This window comes from Euprymna scolopes, chromosome 17 (assembly GCF_053919585.1).
Source record: "Euprymna scolopes isolate OS-2025 chromosome 17, ASM5391958v1, whole genome shotgun sequence".
NCBI classification, from domain to species: Eukaryota; Metazoa; Mollusca; class Cephalopoda; order Sepiida; family Sepiolidae; genus Euprymna; species Euprymna scolopes.
In genome coordinates this window covers 122,422,315-122,437,056 of record NC_136498.1, presented here as the reverse complement: position 1 = coordinate 122,437,056, position 14,742 = coordinate 122,422,315, and the positions used below count along the sequence as shown (strand labels likewise).

Here is a 14,742-nt window from a genome sequence, read left to right as displayed (position 1 = left end):
AAACCATAGTAAAGATCATAACCGTGGTCGGAAACTTATCACCCTTGGCATGTCCCTGTCATTCATGGCAACCCAACAACGCATTTTGAGGGTGCTGGCAATGATCCTGTTGTCACAACTTGGATCGGTAGAGAGCATAAGTTGTACAGCGATGCATTTCCGATCTCGCTCGTTGAACATTGTGTCACTTTAAGACATGATAGAAGGCTCCTATCGCTCTTGGGATTTGTACACAACTGGCCAACTAGTAGATGGTCTGAAACAAAAAAAAAACGAAAAGTGTTTTTTGTCAGGCGGAAATGGAATCATGTCTTTCATAGACTGTTAGTTTTATCATTCCACCCTGGAGATACATCAGTAAAATAATCATTCATGAGAATAGAATCATGGGATCATTTTCCTATACGAATTTAACATACAATACTCACTCACTCTGGGATCAGGAGAGAGGAGTAATAATTTGAAATGAAAAGGGAGTTAAAGTTAATTACATTTCTGGATTTTTTTAGATTAAGATTGATTATTCTTATTTGATTCCTTAAAACTACTGTTCTCATCTTGAATGTTATTTTCAAGGTTTCTGTCGATACAACCTCCGGTCTTAATCAGGTGTATCTTGTGGAATTTGGGGATCTTTGTCGAAAAGCTACACCTGAAGAAGGTGAGAAGTTATATCGACCAAAACGTTGCGAAAATAACATTCAAGATGAAAATAGTCTGAAGAATTCAAACACAAAAGTTAATCATTTTTGGAGAGATGAGACAAAAAATGGTGTCAAATTCTGGGATTATGGGGGGGGGGGAGATCCTAATTATGGATACACAAATGGTGGTCGAGATTATATCACTAATCACAGGACGGGATTATGTTAGTAGCCATAAAAATCAAATACTGACAAACCATAAGACGTTAAGGATAAAATTAAAAAAATGGTTACCTGTTCTCTCTTGCTATCTGATCAGAAAGCAGGTAATCATTCTGTCCAATTCTTTTATATAAGGAAGTCAGCCACCACTAATTTTTCTTTTTCAAATATTTTCTAATGTAATCGCCTAAAAAATTGTAGAATTTTATTTTTAGTGAAAAAGTCTAGATTAAAGTTGAAAATTCTAGTTTTCTATTCTCTCTCTCTCACACACACACACACACACACACACACACGTAATTTATAACTTGATAATAAAATTAGTGTGTAATTTCAAGAAGGGTCTTTGTGGTGTATCAATGTACCCAATTACAAGCTCGGTGGTCGTGCCTTAGAATCCTCTCATAGTGAACCACACTGAGGAGTCATAGTGATAGCAAAACACGTGTTCATAGATAACTTATTTATACATCTCAAGGATGATTAGTGCTGCATTACTTTTTTTGTGCTCGTGCACAGTGCTATTTTAAAAAATAAAAATAGTATTCAAGTTAAATTCAAATGTTACATCTTATTGATTAAATAATTACAAAACACCCTCCCCCATGTTAAGAACGGTTTTCTAAACATTTCGACACTAACATAATCACCATTTATATCGTTGATATTTCCAGCAGTCCTCCACTCACAATAAAAATGAATTTTCACTTTCTGAGCATGTATATCATAAGTCATTTCAAAACCGGATGTATTTTATTCACACTTAGTATTCTATTTATATTTTTATGTAGAACATCTTACACGCGTTTCGTTGAATAGCCGAAGTCCAAACAACTCCCACGGATGTTTGTTTCTCTGAAAAGAAGTTGGAGATTTTATTTTCCTGGGAATGATAGCGATATATGTAGGTACGGGCAATTTAATGCTACTTCCGTAGGGGGGGGGCATGGTTTTTAACGCGGGTTAATCATAATTTTTTTAATTTTCGAGTACTTTTTTATTGTATTTGAAAGATTATAGCTTAAAGTTAATTTCTCAAAGAAAAAAGTGTGTGAAATAAAAAACACATGGAATAATTTTATCTAAAATCTGAAAAACCCTAGATTTCACGTAAAATTCATGACAAAAATCGCGTTTACATTTTTCTGGCAAGGAAAATGTTTTCTGAAATTATTAAGTTAAAGTCTTGAGATAATGAATAAATGTACTTAACTTTTGCTAAAAAAAAGTAATAATTATCCAAAAATGTATCACTGGTTGGATCGAGACTTGTTTATCATAGCAAAAAAAAAAAAAAAAAAAAACTTTGGCGCAATATTCAAATATGTATGGAAGGACAAATTAGACATAATTTATGTTTTTATTTAACATTCTAGCATACCGAGCGACTATTTTTTTTTTTTTTTTTTTTTTTAGTCGTAGACCCACTTTCCTTCATTTAAAAATTCAGAAAAGTTGATTAAATTCATTAATTATACTACTGACAATTTATTCTTTGGAAAAAAAAAAAAAAAAAGTTAGCACTATTATTTATTAATACAGAATTACAATTGGTTTAGAAAACAATTTATAATTATTGAAAAAATTATACACTGAAAAAAATATAGACACGTTAAAATTTAAAGTTGAACACAAACTGGCGAATAGTTGAAAAGAGCAAAACAGGCTGGTTTTCTTTTCAACTCTGCGCATCCGTACTTACCGACATGGAACGTTCGTATAATTTTTGCCATTTTTTAATTAAATTATTTTTCTATGTTCCTGTTTTCCGATTTAATTATTTTTTTACTTTATTTTCCAAGATTATATTAACATTATTTTATGTTGATAATTATACGTTCTTGTGTGCAATGGAAATATTAGAATCTTACATGTAAAAATTACGTTAACAGTGTAAGCGTAAAAATAAATTAGAAATATTTTTTGCAATTATAATTTGTGTGAAAATATTAAATAATGCTTAATTCAATGATAATATTGATAGTTCGGGAAATTAATTTTTCTTTGGGTTATATCGATTTCATTAATACGAATTTCAGGGGCTTTTTTTTTATAATGTTCCTGTAAAAATTTATTTTTATTGTTAAAAATTACGATGCTTCATTTATATATATATAAAAAAAAAAAGCAAAAATAAATTCTTGCTTTTTTTATTTACTATCGAAAATTATAACTTTAGTAAAGGTATTTTTTGTTTAAACAAAATACATTTCCACTAAGATTTAAATAAAAAATAATTAGTTCATTATATTCCGCGATCATTATTTGATAAATACTGAAAATTTCATTAAAATTGGTTGATTTCCAGATTTTTGACGAATTTTTAAGTAAAGGGAGGGGTCAAAAGGTTTATACATTTTGAGCATCGGCATTCATTTTGCCCGTACCTAGATATATGTATACACACACACAATATAAAAAATGAATTTTATTTTTCTGGTGATATGAAAAGAAAAAGAACCATTTTCTTTTTCATTCTACTTCAGAAGAAGGTGTTTTATCGCCGAAAATTTGAATATTTTTTTTTTTTTAATCCTGCAATGTATTAGCCTTCTAATATTAGATCTTAATTCAGATTCAAACAATACTGAGAAAGAGAAAGGTCCACATATATATTTAATAACTAGCAGACTGCCTGACACTGCCCAGTTGTAAAATATGTTTTAATATATTTTGATTAATGCAGATTTTGTATTATATTCGACAGATTTTTCCCGGCTAAAGTCCAAATATAAAATTTCACATGGGTTCCAAGTTTCAGGTTTGTAGGCCAAAAACTGACAGAAGTTTGGTAGGCAAAATTTTTTTTTAACAAATATATATACATAAATATATGGAAAGGTGTGTTTACTATAAGCTTTTTATGCAAATATTACGCAAGTATAAATCATGTAGAATATCTGTATGAATTACACGTAATAGTTAACTAATGATGATCATCCCATAAGAAAACCTAACAAACTAATAGGGAGTTTGAATAATAGGGAAAAATGAATGTTTAAAAGAATATGCAAATTAGTTAGATCTTTGGTAGCTTAATGCAATTCCAGGACTATATATAACGTATTTTTTTTTTTTTTTTTTAATAAATACAAAAATGGGTTTTAATATATCAATACAAAAAAAAAGAATTATAGGAATATAGATGTAAGGTTTTGTGATTATGTCTACAAATGCTAAGTTTGCGATATGTTGAACTTGGTATCCATAGAAATTTAAACTACATTTTATTTTTATATAAAATAAAAAGCTTTGGACTATTTTTTTTTTTTTTACAAAGGAGTCATCACTTATCAAGGCCCCTAGGTCACTCGAGGATAAGGGTTAATGAGTGTGCACTGCAGTAGTCAATGGAGCAATATCCTAGTAATTGTTAGTAATGGAGAACTTGTTTATGTTGGACTATAAGACGACATTGCAATCAGCCAGGGAAACAGAACAGTTACACAGGCGTGCCGTTCTAAGAAATAAGCTTTGTTCAATGGAATCGATGTCTTGGTTTAGGCACAGATAAAGAGAAAATTATTGATAGTGGTTTCAATTAAATGAGTGTTTTTCCTGATATAGTTCGGCGAGGAGAGGCCATAGATTAGAGCTCAAACGAGCACTTGCCAGGAAAATAACGATAAATCTCAACCCGAACAAGTCATCTAAGCAGAGTTGCGCGATAAAAACGGGTGGATTCAAAACTCGATACTCGAATATGGGCGGTGTACCCTCCTGAGTATTTATTGTGCGTTGTTTTAACAACCAAACACTGAAAACTAAGATCCGACATAAAGACATTTTTTTTTGTCGCGCAAAGAACGTCATCCTGACGTCATTGGGAAATAAAATTTAAAATAAAAATCATTAAAGTACCATTTTATCTACTCTTGGTCGGTGCGTGTCGCCTGTCTCTTAACAAGATCAGCAACCTCGTTGGAGAATGTCGACGAGTCCAATCAGGCAATTTTTTTAAAGTAACTGTTCCTATTTACTTGCCTCCCCACGATAGCAGAGTTAGACACAAGGTCAGTTTTAATGAGGGAAAGTCCAAATAAAAATTGCTATGATGAAGCTGAAGCAGTTGAAAAAAAAAAATCATTTTCTTGCAATTCTTATTAAAATAGTTCCCTCCTTAGAACAGATTAAAATTCCGAATAACAAATAAAGTGCTTCTAATCATTATTTCAAAATAACTTTTCACAAAACATCAAAAACTACGAGTAAAAAATGAATACAAGCGAGTTTTAAATTGAGGTCAATTTTCAACATGGTGAACACTTTTTTTTTTTCACTTTTGTCGAAAAGTTTTACGGATTCATTTATGGTTGTTCATATATTCGGAAAACTAAAATTACCACTTTTGGAAAAAAAAAAAAAAAAAAATCAGCCTACAAAAACAAATGTACTTGTGCAGTTTATAGACCGTGTTGAATAAGGTTCCTATTTATTTGCCTTCCTACGAGGGCAGAGTTAGACAAGATCGGTTTTTAATGTGGGGAAAATCCAGCTCCAAGAAGGGGCACTCTGGACAGGAACAAAAATCGATCTTGCCTCAATCTAGAAGATTGAGGCAAGATCGACGTTAGAAAAGGTGAAGTCTAGTCTCAGAACAGATACATTTTGTTTCTAGCCAACCAGAAACCCATTCTTAACATGAGGAGGACGTTTTGTAACTATTCTGTACGTTCACCTAACAATTTAAAATAGAGGAAAACTCGAGTTTAACTTAAAATCATATCTAAAACAGACAAACTGCATAAAAAAACAAAAACTTCATCGCAAATTTAAGCGATAGAAAACTGATTTCATGTTCAGGCGTGTTTCTATAGGTCACGTAAATAGGTCACGTAACAGATTTTTACATTAGTCGTGAAATTCAATATGAAAATCTCCAGAAAACTTTGACCCAATCGAATAATATGAAACATTAAATAGGATGCTGGATGAAACAGTGGAAGGTATATAAGAGGCAGGCACATTGGAGGGCAGAGATAGGGTGAGAACGAAGAGGCACGCGCGTTGGAGGGAAGAGTGGGGGTAGGACGAAGAGGCACGCACGTTGGAGGGCAGAGAAGGGAAGAAGGAAGGAGCACGCACGTTGGAGGACAGAAAGAGAGAGGGGGAGGGGAACGAAGAAGCACGCGCGTTGGAGGGCAGAGTGGGGGGACGAAGAGGCACGCACGTTGGAGGGCAGAGAGAGAGGGGAAAACGAAGAGGTACGCACGTTGGAGGGTAGAGAGAGAGGGGAAAACGAAGAGGTACGCACGTTGGAGGGTAGAGAGAGAGGGGAAAACGAAGAGGTACGCACGTTGGAGGGCAGAGAAGGGAAGAAGGAAGGAGCACGCACCTTGGAGGACAGAAAGAGAGGGGGAGGGGAACGAAGAAGCACGCGCGTTGGAGGGCAGAGTGGGGGGACGAAGAGGGCAGAGAGAGAGGGGAAAACGAAGAGGCACGCACGTTGGAGGGTTGAGAGAGAGGGGGGAAAACGAAGAGGCACGCGCGTTGGAGGGCAGAGTGGGGGGGGGCGAAGAGGGCAGAGAGAGAGGGGAAAACGAAGAGGCACGCACGTTGGAGGGTAGAGAGAGAGGGGGGAGAACGAAGAGGCACGCAAGTTGGAGGGTAGAGAAAGAGGGGAGAACGAAAAGGCACGCACGTTGGAGGGTAGAGAGAGAGGGGGGAGAACGAAGAGGCACGCACGTTGGAGGGTATAGAGAGAGAGAGAGAGAAGGAGAACGAAGAAGCACGCACGATTTAGAGCAGAGACAGAGGTGGGGGAACGAAAAAAATGTGGCCATAAAATGGGTGCATTTCTTCATATCTTGGAAACTAATTGTTTCTTGGAATTTTAAATGGTAAAAGAGTATTATTTTACTTTAAGGCCCGTCTCACGTTCGTATATAACAAAATAATTTTTTTGTGTAGATTTTTTTGTGCTAAAAACGAATCTGCAAACAGTTTCCATCGCAAAACAGTTTTTATGATATGAAGAAATTACTTTTTCGAAAAGTGGGTGATCACTTTTCGATGTAAATTTAATTTAAAATGCGCACCCACTCTCTGGATACCCGAGAGAGAAGGCATTTTTGTGTGCTTAATGGTTCCACGCAAGAGCGTAAAAAAGGTCAAATTTGGCCACAAAAAAAGGCCAAAATTTTAAAATAAGATGGCGCCTCCGTTGTACATTTAATCTAATAAAAAACGTTGAAATAAAAACTAATTTTTCGGGTTTTATTTCAGCGTTAGGGTGTGTTTTATATAAAAATAAAGTTTTATAAATTTTTGTCAAATAATTTACGCCGCTAAAACATTCGAAACACCCTCCCTTTGACTAGAGAAAGAAAACTAGAATCGGAAGATCAAGCCTTTATGTGCTTTAAAGATTAGCTACTTTTATTTTCTCTGCCGCTCTCACTCGACTAAGGACTGTACCCTAATAAACAAAGTCTCTGACAGCATAGATACAGTAGGTGTATCAGAAGTTTTGGGGAATTTTTGACACCCCTAATACAAAATTACGCATAAAAAGAAAAAAAAAATCGTAATTTCTATTTTTAAAGTGGGTTGTTTATTTTCTGTGTGGAATATACTTCCAAAATAAACTCAAGTTGTTTATATTTTTTTAAAAACAGTGTTTACAAAATACCGGTGCGCGTTCAACCAGACATTTTTTTTTCCGTATGAAATCAATTGAATTTTACGAGTGAAATGTTTAATTTTTAAACTTTAAAAATCTATCAAAATTTTTTTATTGGTTCTATTTTTACGATATTTTCAGGGTCAATGTGAAATTTTATGCTCTTACCAATAAATCGAACATAATATTTTAGACAAACGTTTTTTTTTAATCTCCCCCTTTTGAAATGTCTATTAAAATTTAAATAATTTACTCAAAGTTTTATATATCACAAATTGAAGATAAAATAATCAAATAAAATATTCTAATTTAAAGCAAAAGTGTTTTTGGAAATTTACCTGTAAACTCCAAAGTGTAAAACACTTTTTTAAACCACGTTGATTTTTTCTTTTTAATGAAAGCTCATGTTATGCTTATATTGGTCAAGTAAATACCGGATGCTGACGACAATTTTTTCGATCTAATTCAATGTTTTCTCTTTAGATATTTAAAAGAAAACAATTCACTCAATAAAGTAGAAATAACATATATTACTCAAAAACTTGTGTATTTCATAAAGAGAAAAGAAAACAAATTGGTCGACTGGGTTTTTTTTGTTTAACGGAAAAAAAAAAAACTTATGAGTGAATGTGTGCATTTTTCCCTATGGAGGCCCAAAAATACTAATTTGGGTTAACAACAGCACGCAATAGAATGAGACATTAATTATTGCCCTTAGAAGCCCCTGGAAGATAAACGCGCAAAAGAAAAAAAAAAAAAAAAAATTGTCTCCCTTTATTTGAACAGTGAAAAAAATTTGAGTTCGCGTTTGTTTTTAATCCTTGTTTAAAAAAGTATTTAAGTATAAATATGGATAAATTCTTAACAATGGAAGTACTCATTGAATAGTATTTTTTATAGGTAAGTGATTTTTTGGAATTTATTTTTATAAAAAAAGTAATATTTTGTTGATTTTCTTTAAATCTTTTTTTAAAGAAAGATTTAAAAATATTGCATAATTTGCTATTAAACCTGTTATTTTTTAAAAATTTGGTCTTTCCTCATTCAATTAAAAAAAAATTAGGGTTTGAATTACATTTTTCAAGAAGTTATAAGCTTCGAAAGACAGCAAGTCCAAATATTCCAGTGTGTACCACAAATTTTTAATGACGATTTCTGACATTGCTATAGATACAGCACTTTCCCTCAACACTAGTGCATGTATTTGGTGACTTCAATGTCCACCACAGCAACTGGCTTGGATTTTCTACTTACAGACGTAGCTGGAACCACAACACATAACTTCTCTATATCATTCCCTATCACAGAGGGTTATGTTTCCAACCCGTTTGCCAGACCAGCAAGAACACGCATCACTTCTAGATCTGTTTCTGATCACAGTTCCCGATGATTGTGTAACGAATGCCCACATCCCACTTGGGAACACCAATCATGCAGTGATAATGGTTGAAATCGCCCTAAGCTCTAGAGATAAAACTGAAGAGCCATTGCTCAGAACAACGAGATATTATAAAAAGGCTGACTGGGAAGCCATCAGGGATCTCAGAGACACCCCATGGCGAAATATCTTTTCACTTCCTGCTGAACAGTGCGCAAATGAGACCACTGAATGATTTAAAACAGCAATTGAAACACATGTTCCCACATGGAAATTTTATAGCAAGCCCCTCCCCCCCAATGGTTTATTTCTACTTGTGCAGCTGCCATAGCGCAAAGGTAGCATGCATACCGCAGATTTAACCAACATAAGTCCAGTTTAAACAGAAGTATATAGAAGCAACTGTAAGAAAGAAATAGCGACAGCTAAGAGAGATTTACTGAAACCATAAAAAAAAATGCATCAAAGCACAGAAATTAGGAACCCGTGACTTCTGGAAAATCTAAAGCAGTGTAGTAAATAATGGGCAATCAACAATTCCCCCCCACTATCCAACAATCTTGAGGTTGTTTGCTCCAACTCTACACTGGACCCTGCTAACCACCCTCTCCCTGACTTTCCTTTGTGGACAGACGCCACGTCGCCACACTAGACAATCTAAAAATCACCCCTTCTCAGGTGCGCGCTAGCATAAAAAATCTTGACACTTCAAAAGCATGTGGACCCGATCTTATACCGGCTATGCTATCAGAAAAGTGCTCGGCCAAAGTAGCTCCAGTTCTCTCCAAACTTTACAACAAATGCCTTAATGAATCTTGCTTCTGTGGTACCAGTTTTCAAAAATGTTGGCGAAAGAACCAACCCAGTAAATTATCACCCCATTAGCCTCCTTCCACTTTTTGCCAAAATATTTGCAACAATAATTAACCAAGTTCTAGTCCATCACCTTACAGATGCTAAACTTCTGACCGACCAACAATATGGATTTAGACAAGCCTATTCCACGGCAGACATTCTAACTAATCTCTGAACGTATATACCATTCACTGGACAAAGCGGGGGAAGACAGAGCGGTAGCTCTAGATATATCTAAAGCTTTTGACAGGGTATGGCATGAGGGTCTCCTCAGGAAAATCAGATCATACGGTATCACCGAAAGAATACATAACTTAATTAAATCCTTCTTAGATAAGAGAAAAATCCAGGTTGTACTCGATGGTCGTACATCTAAACAATATGATATAAATGCGGGAGTGCCTCAGGGGTCTATCCTTGGACCTCTATTATTCCTAATATTTATTAATGACCTCCCCGATAAAACTGCCTCCGAGATGGGTATATATGCTCATGACACCACACTATAACAGCCATGACAGGAAAACAAATGAACACATATCTAAAGAAATGGCAGAAGCACTAAAGGATGACCTCCGAGCTGTAGTGGAATGGGGTCAAAAATGGATGGTCACATTCAATGCTGCTAAGACTAAACTTGTTTCTTTCAATAATTACAAGAAACCTTCTCTATCACCAATAGTAATGACCAAAGACTATCTGAAAGTACACCTTTTAAACTCCTAAGCCTAACGTTCACAGGAAACACGAGTTGGAACAATTACATTGAGAATATTGACAGAACTGCTTGCGAAGAAGGTAGGTTCTCTTTACCATGCTAGAAAGCTACTAATGCCTGAAAGTATCCTATACCTCTATAAGGCCACTATTCGCCCATGTATGGAGTATTGTCATATTTGGGCTGGTGCAAAGTGGTGCATCTGCTACAAGTCTCTCGCTCCTAAACAAGGTTAAAAACAGAGTCGCCAATCTAATAGGTCCTGAACTGTCATCTAAGCTTCAGCCTCTGTCCCATCGACGAAATGTTGCATCCCTCTGTCTGTTCTACAAATACTTTAACGGTGAAAATGCACTTGTACCCCCCCTCAACGTAAATACCCCCGACAAACTCAATAAGCAGCTAAATCCCACCCCTTTCACAGTAGAGATCCCTAGATGTAAGAGTCTTCTACTCCAGTAGTTTCTTCCCCAGAACCGCTAGACTTTGGAACTCCCTTCCGGGTCCCTGCTTAGTGCTTCCCCAACTGTACTGATATGCAGAAGTTCAAGTATAACGTGAACCGTCGAACCGACATCTTGCTACCCAACTCCCTATATAGTACCCCTGTAGCTTATGTCCCTGATAATAGCCCCCTACATCAAAGTGGCAATGTGCCTTGTTTGGGGTGAAAATGTAAGAAAAAAAAAAAAAATGCCCATTAGCCTAACTTTTTTTTCCATATTTTTTGTTTATCGCCACAAGTGCTAATCTGGACTTGCACCAATTTTTCTGTTAATAATTACCTATAACTATAGACAAAAAAAAAAAAAAAAAAAAAAAACCATCCACGCTCCCTGAAACGCGGACGTGCTGAGTGTGCTGCGCCGCGGCGTGCCGCGTACAAGTTGCGCATTTCGCGGGTTTGTATTACTGTACACATATTCGAAAAAGTTGTCAAAACAAACAAATATATAACATATTATTAAAGGCAAGATAAGTTACTTTTCCACCTAAATGGATAGGTTTTTGGTGTTTTTATTTAATGTAACATGTTTATTCATCACGAAAAACTGTTTACCGATAATAAAAAATGGCGCTCTCTGACACGGTAAGTTTCGGAAAAGGAATTAAAAAAATAATTAAAGAAAAGACAAAATACTATTAAAACCCCACCGAATATATGTCAGCCTATGTCACGGTAACATATATTGAGCGAGATCCTAACAGTATTTTGTCCAGTTTTTTTATTTTTATCTCCTTTTCCCAAACTTACCGTGTGTAAAAGAGTCGGGCGTCATTTTTAACTTTTCAATATATCGGTAAACACTGTTTTTCGAGCTGAATAAACATGTTACATTAAATAAAAACACTAAAAATATATCCAGTTATGTAGAAAAGTAACTTATCTTGCCTTTGATAACATTTATTTGTTATATATTTGTTTTGACAAGTTTTTCGAATACGTGTAAAGAAAAAAAAAATATGTTTACAGTAATACAACCCCCTTAACTTTTATATTAGCAGAAATTAACGTTGGGGGGGGGGCACTTTCTTTTTCCTCCCCAAACACGGCACATTGCCACTTTGGTGTAGGGGGCTACTATCAAGGACATGAGCTACTATGTAGGGAGTTGGGCAGCAAGATGTTGGTTCAAATTATAACGTTCTATAAAATTGATACCCCACTTTGCGGTCAAATCAGCAAAACTCTCCTAAAGGTGTCACGTGTCCGCTATGGTGTAAAAATTTACAACGAAAAGAAATTGTAATAATTCAAACTGAAATACTGTGATCCCCCACGTTATAAAAGCCATTGATAGACTTAAATTTTTCCTGCTAATATGAAAGTTAAGTCTGTTATCGACGATAATCCGCGAAAAAAAAAAAAAAAAAGTGAAAAGGAATTAATTTTCAGGCAGGGGGGTAAAGCCATGGCTCCCCACATTTTTTTTTTTTATTAGTGGGAGGGGGGGGGCAAAGGTAAAAATTCTACAAAAAATAACGTTCGTCAGTTGAAACTAAGAAAAATAAATCGAATCAAGTAGGCATGCACGTAAATATTTTTAACGTAAAAAAGTTAAAAGAAAAAAAAAATCTAAAATGTTTAACTGGGTTCATTAAATTGTTACAAAGTTAATTCGTTGGTTAAATTCAAGCAAAGGCCTCCGACGCTTGCTGCGGGCCTGTCAAACTAAAATTAAACAATGGTACTTATGCACTTACTGATCCGTACAGAAATCATAACATTTAGAAAGTCATTCTTAACATCGGGACGGGAGGGTGTTGTTGTGTACATACGATAGCCTTCGTTTATTAAATTGTACGAAGTTACAAAATACCCTGCCCATGTTAAGAATGGCTTTCAAAATAACTTAGCACGGTACTTTCTACGTAGGTACCAGGGTTTTTTTTTTTGGGGGGGGGGGTTAACAAATAAAAGATAAAAATCTGAAAATTTGGAATTAAATAAATAGCACGGTACTTTCTGTATAAATGCCGAAAAAGTTTATAAATTCCTATCACTGTTAACAATCGTATCATTTTTAATTTTCTATTTTGCAGAAATAACCAATAATTTCCATACTTAAAATCAAGGTTTAATTCAAACAAAAGTCCTCCGACGCTTGCTGCGGATCTGTCCGACTAAAATCAAACAAAAAACTTATTCAATAGTTTTGATTCCAAAAAAGTTTTAAGATTTATCGAAAAAAAAAAAAAAAAAAAACTATTTTGGAAATATTCTGTGTTGGATACGTTTATTATGTTGGTACTCATGCAGAGAGTGACCCGTGCTGGAATAATGTTATTTTGAAAGCCATTCTTAACATGGACAGGGTATTATTTTGTAACTTACAATTTAATAAATGAAGGCTACCGTAAAACTTGACTTCAACTTTGGTACTAGTGCACTTATTGATCCGCACTATTTCTTAAATAGTATTTTCAAGTTTAATTAAAGTTTAATTATATCTGTTTTTATTAAATTAAGTGAAAGTTCAGAATATGTACACAACACCCTCCCGTCCCGATGTTAAGAATGGCTTTCTAAATGTTATTTCTGTACGGATCAGTTAAGTGCATGAGTACCAACCTTAAAAATCTGATTTTAACTTAAAATTGTCTTAATGCACCTACTGATCCGCGTTATTTTTTTAAATCATATTTCCAAGTTTAAAGTTTTTTTTTTTGTTGTTGAATTGTAAAGGTTGAAGTACAGAATAGGTACAAAACACCCTCCCCGTGTTAAGAATGGTTTTTTAAAATTAATAACGTTATTTCAGCACGGATCACTCTCTGCATGAGTACCTAAAGGTTTTAAATAGAATTTTTAACTGAAAAAAAAAATGGTTTTAAAAAGAAACTTACCTTAAATAATGAAAGATCCAAGTAATGTTTCCTGGTTTTTAAATTTCAGCAGGGTTTTTTCTTTGTAGCTCCCAAACTTTTTAACAGAAAAGAAATCAGCTTGTTTCTTGTTTTGTTTATATAAAAATAAACAATGAACGATCTTTAACGTCCTTTGTGTGTGCTTTAAATTTTTATTTATTTTTTTTTTTTTTAAGATTATTCGAGACAAGAAAGTTTATAGTTTCGAATAAAAATATATAGATAGATAATATATATTAAAAACAAAAAACTTTTCAAAGTTTTTTGTTTTTTTCCTCGTCTCTTGCAAATGAACTTCTCAAAACCGTTTGAAGAAAACTACCAGAAATGTGATGAAAATATGTGTTCTGTTATTTTTTTAATTAAAACAAATGCAAGATTTATAAACGCAGAGAAAAGAGAATAGAACAATGATTAAAGGGGAAAGTTGCGTGTTGTATCTTTAAAAAAAATCAATATGGCGAATAAATTTAAATGGTTTGACCAAAAGAGGGGGAGACCGTAAGAGGGGGTAGTCGCTTGATAAGAGAGGGGTAGGCTTGGTGAGAGAAGGGGAGGAAATGACAGCCTCGTTTTCGTCGTCACATCTAGCCACTCCCACTTTTTTTTTTTTTTTTTTTTTCCGGGGTGACTTCGACGACTTCCGCAAAAAAGTCCCTAAAACTAAGAACAATGGCTTTTTACTTACGCTTATTCATTATTTATAACAATTATTTACAAACAACTTTTTTAAAGCATATTTTAATTAAAAAAAAAAGTAACATTAAAACATCAAAAGTGCTTATTTTGAATTACACTTATTTAAAAAAAAAATTACAGAAAACGTCTTTACGTACTCGTCAATAAACGAAGACGTCATATTCCAAAAATCACGTAAATTGATTAAGCAGATTTTTTAACTAAGAAAATCAACTTTTATAATTAAAGGAAACGT

General features: G+C 34.3%; 1 long non-coding RNA gene across 1 annotated transcript in view; it reads right to left on the bottom strand.

Annotated features, from left to right (window-relative positions):
• Positions 1-14,296, bottom strand: part of LOC145296951 (uncharacterized) — a 125,557-nt gene extending 111,261 nt beyond the window's left edge. The window contains exon 1 of the long non-coding RNA XR_013870082.1: positions 13,788-14,296. This is a non-coding gene — a long non-coding RNA (uncharacterized LOC145296951). The remainder of the gene's footprint in view (positions 1-13,787) is intronic.
• Between the last annotated feature and the right edge of the window lie 446 nt (positions 14,297-14,742).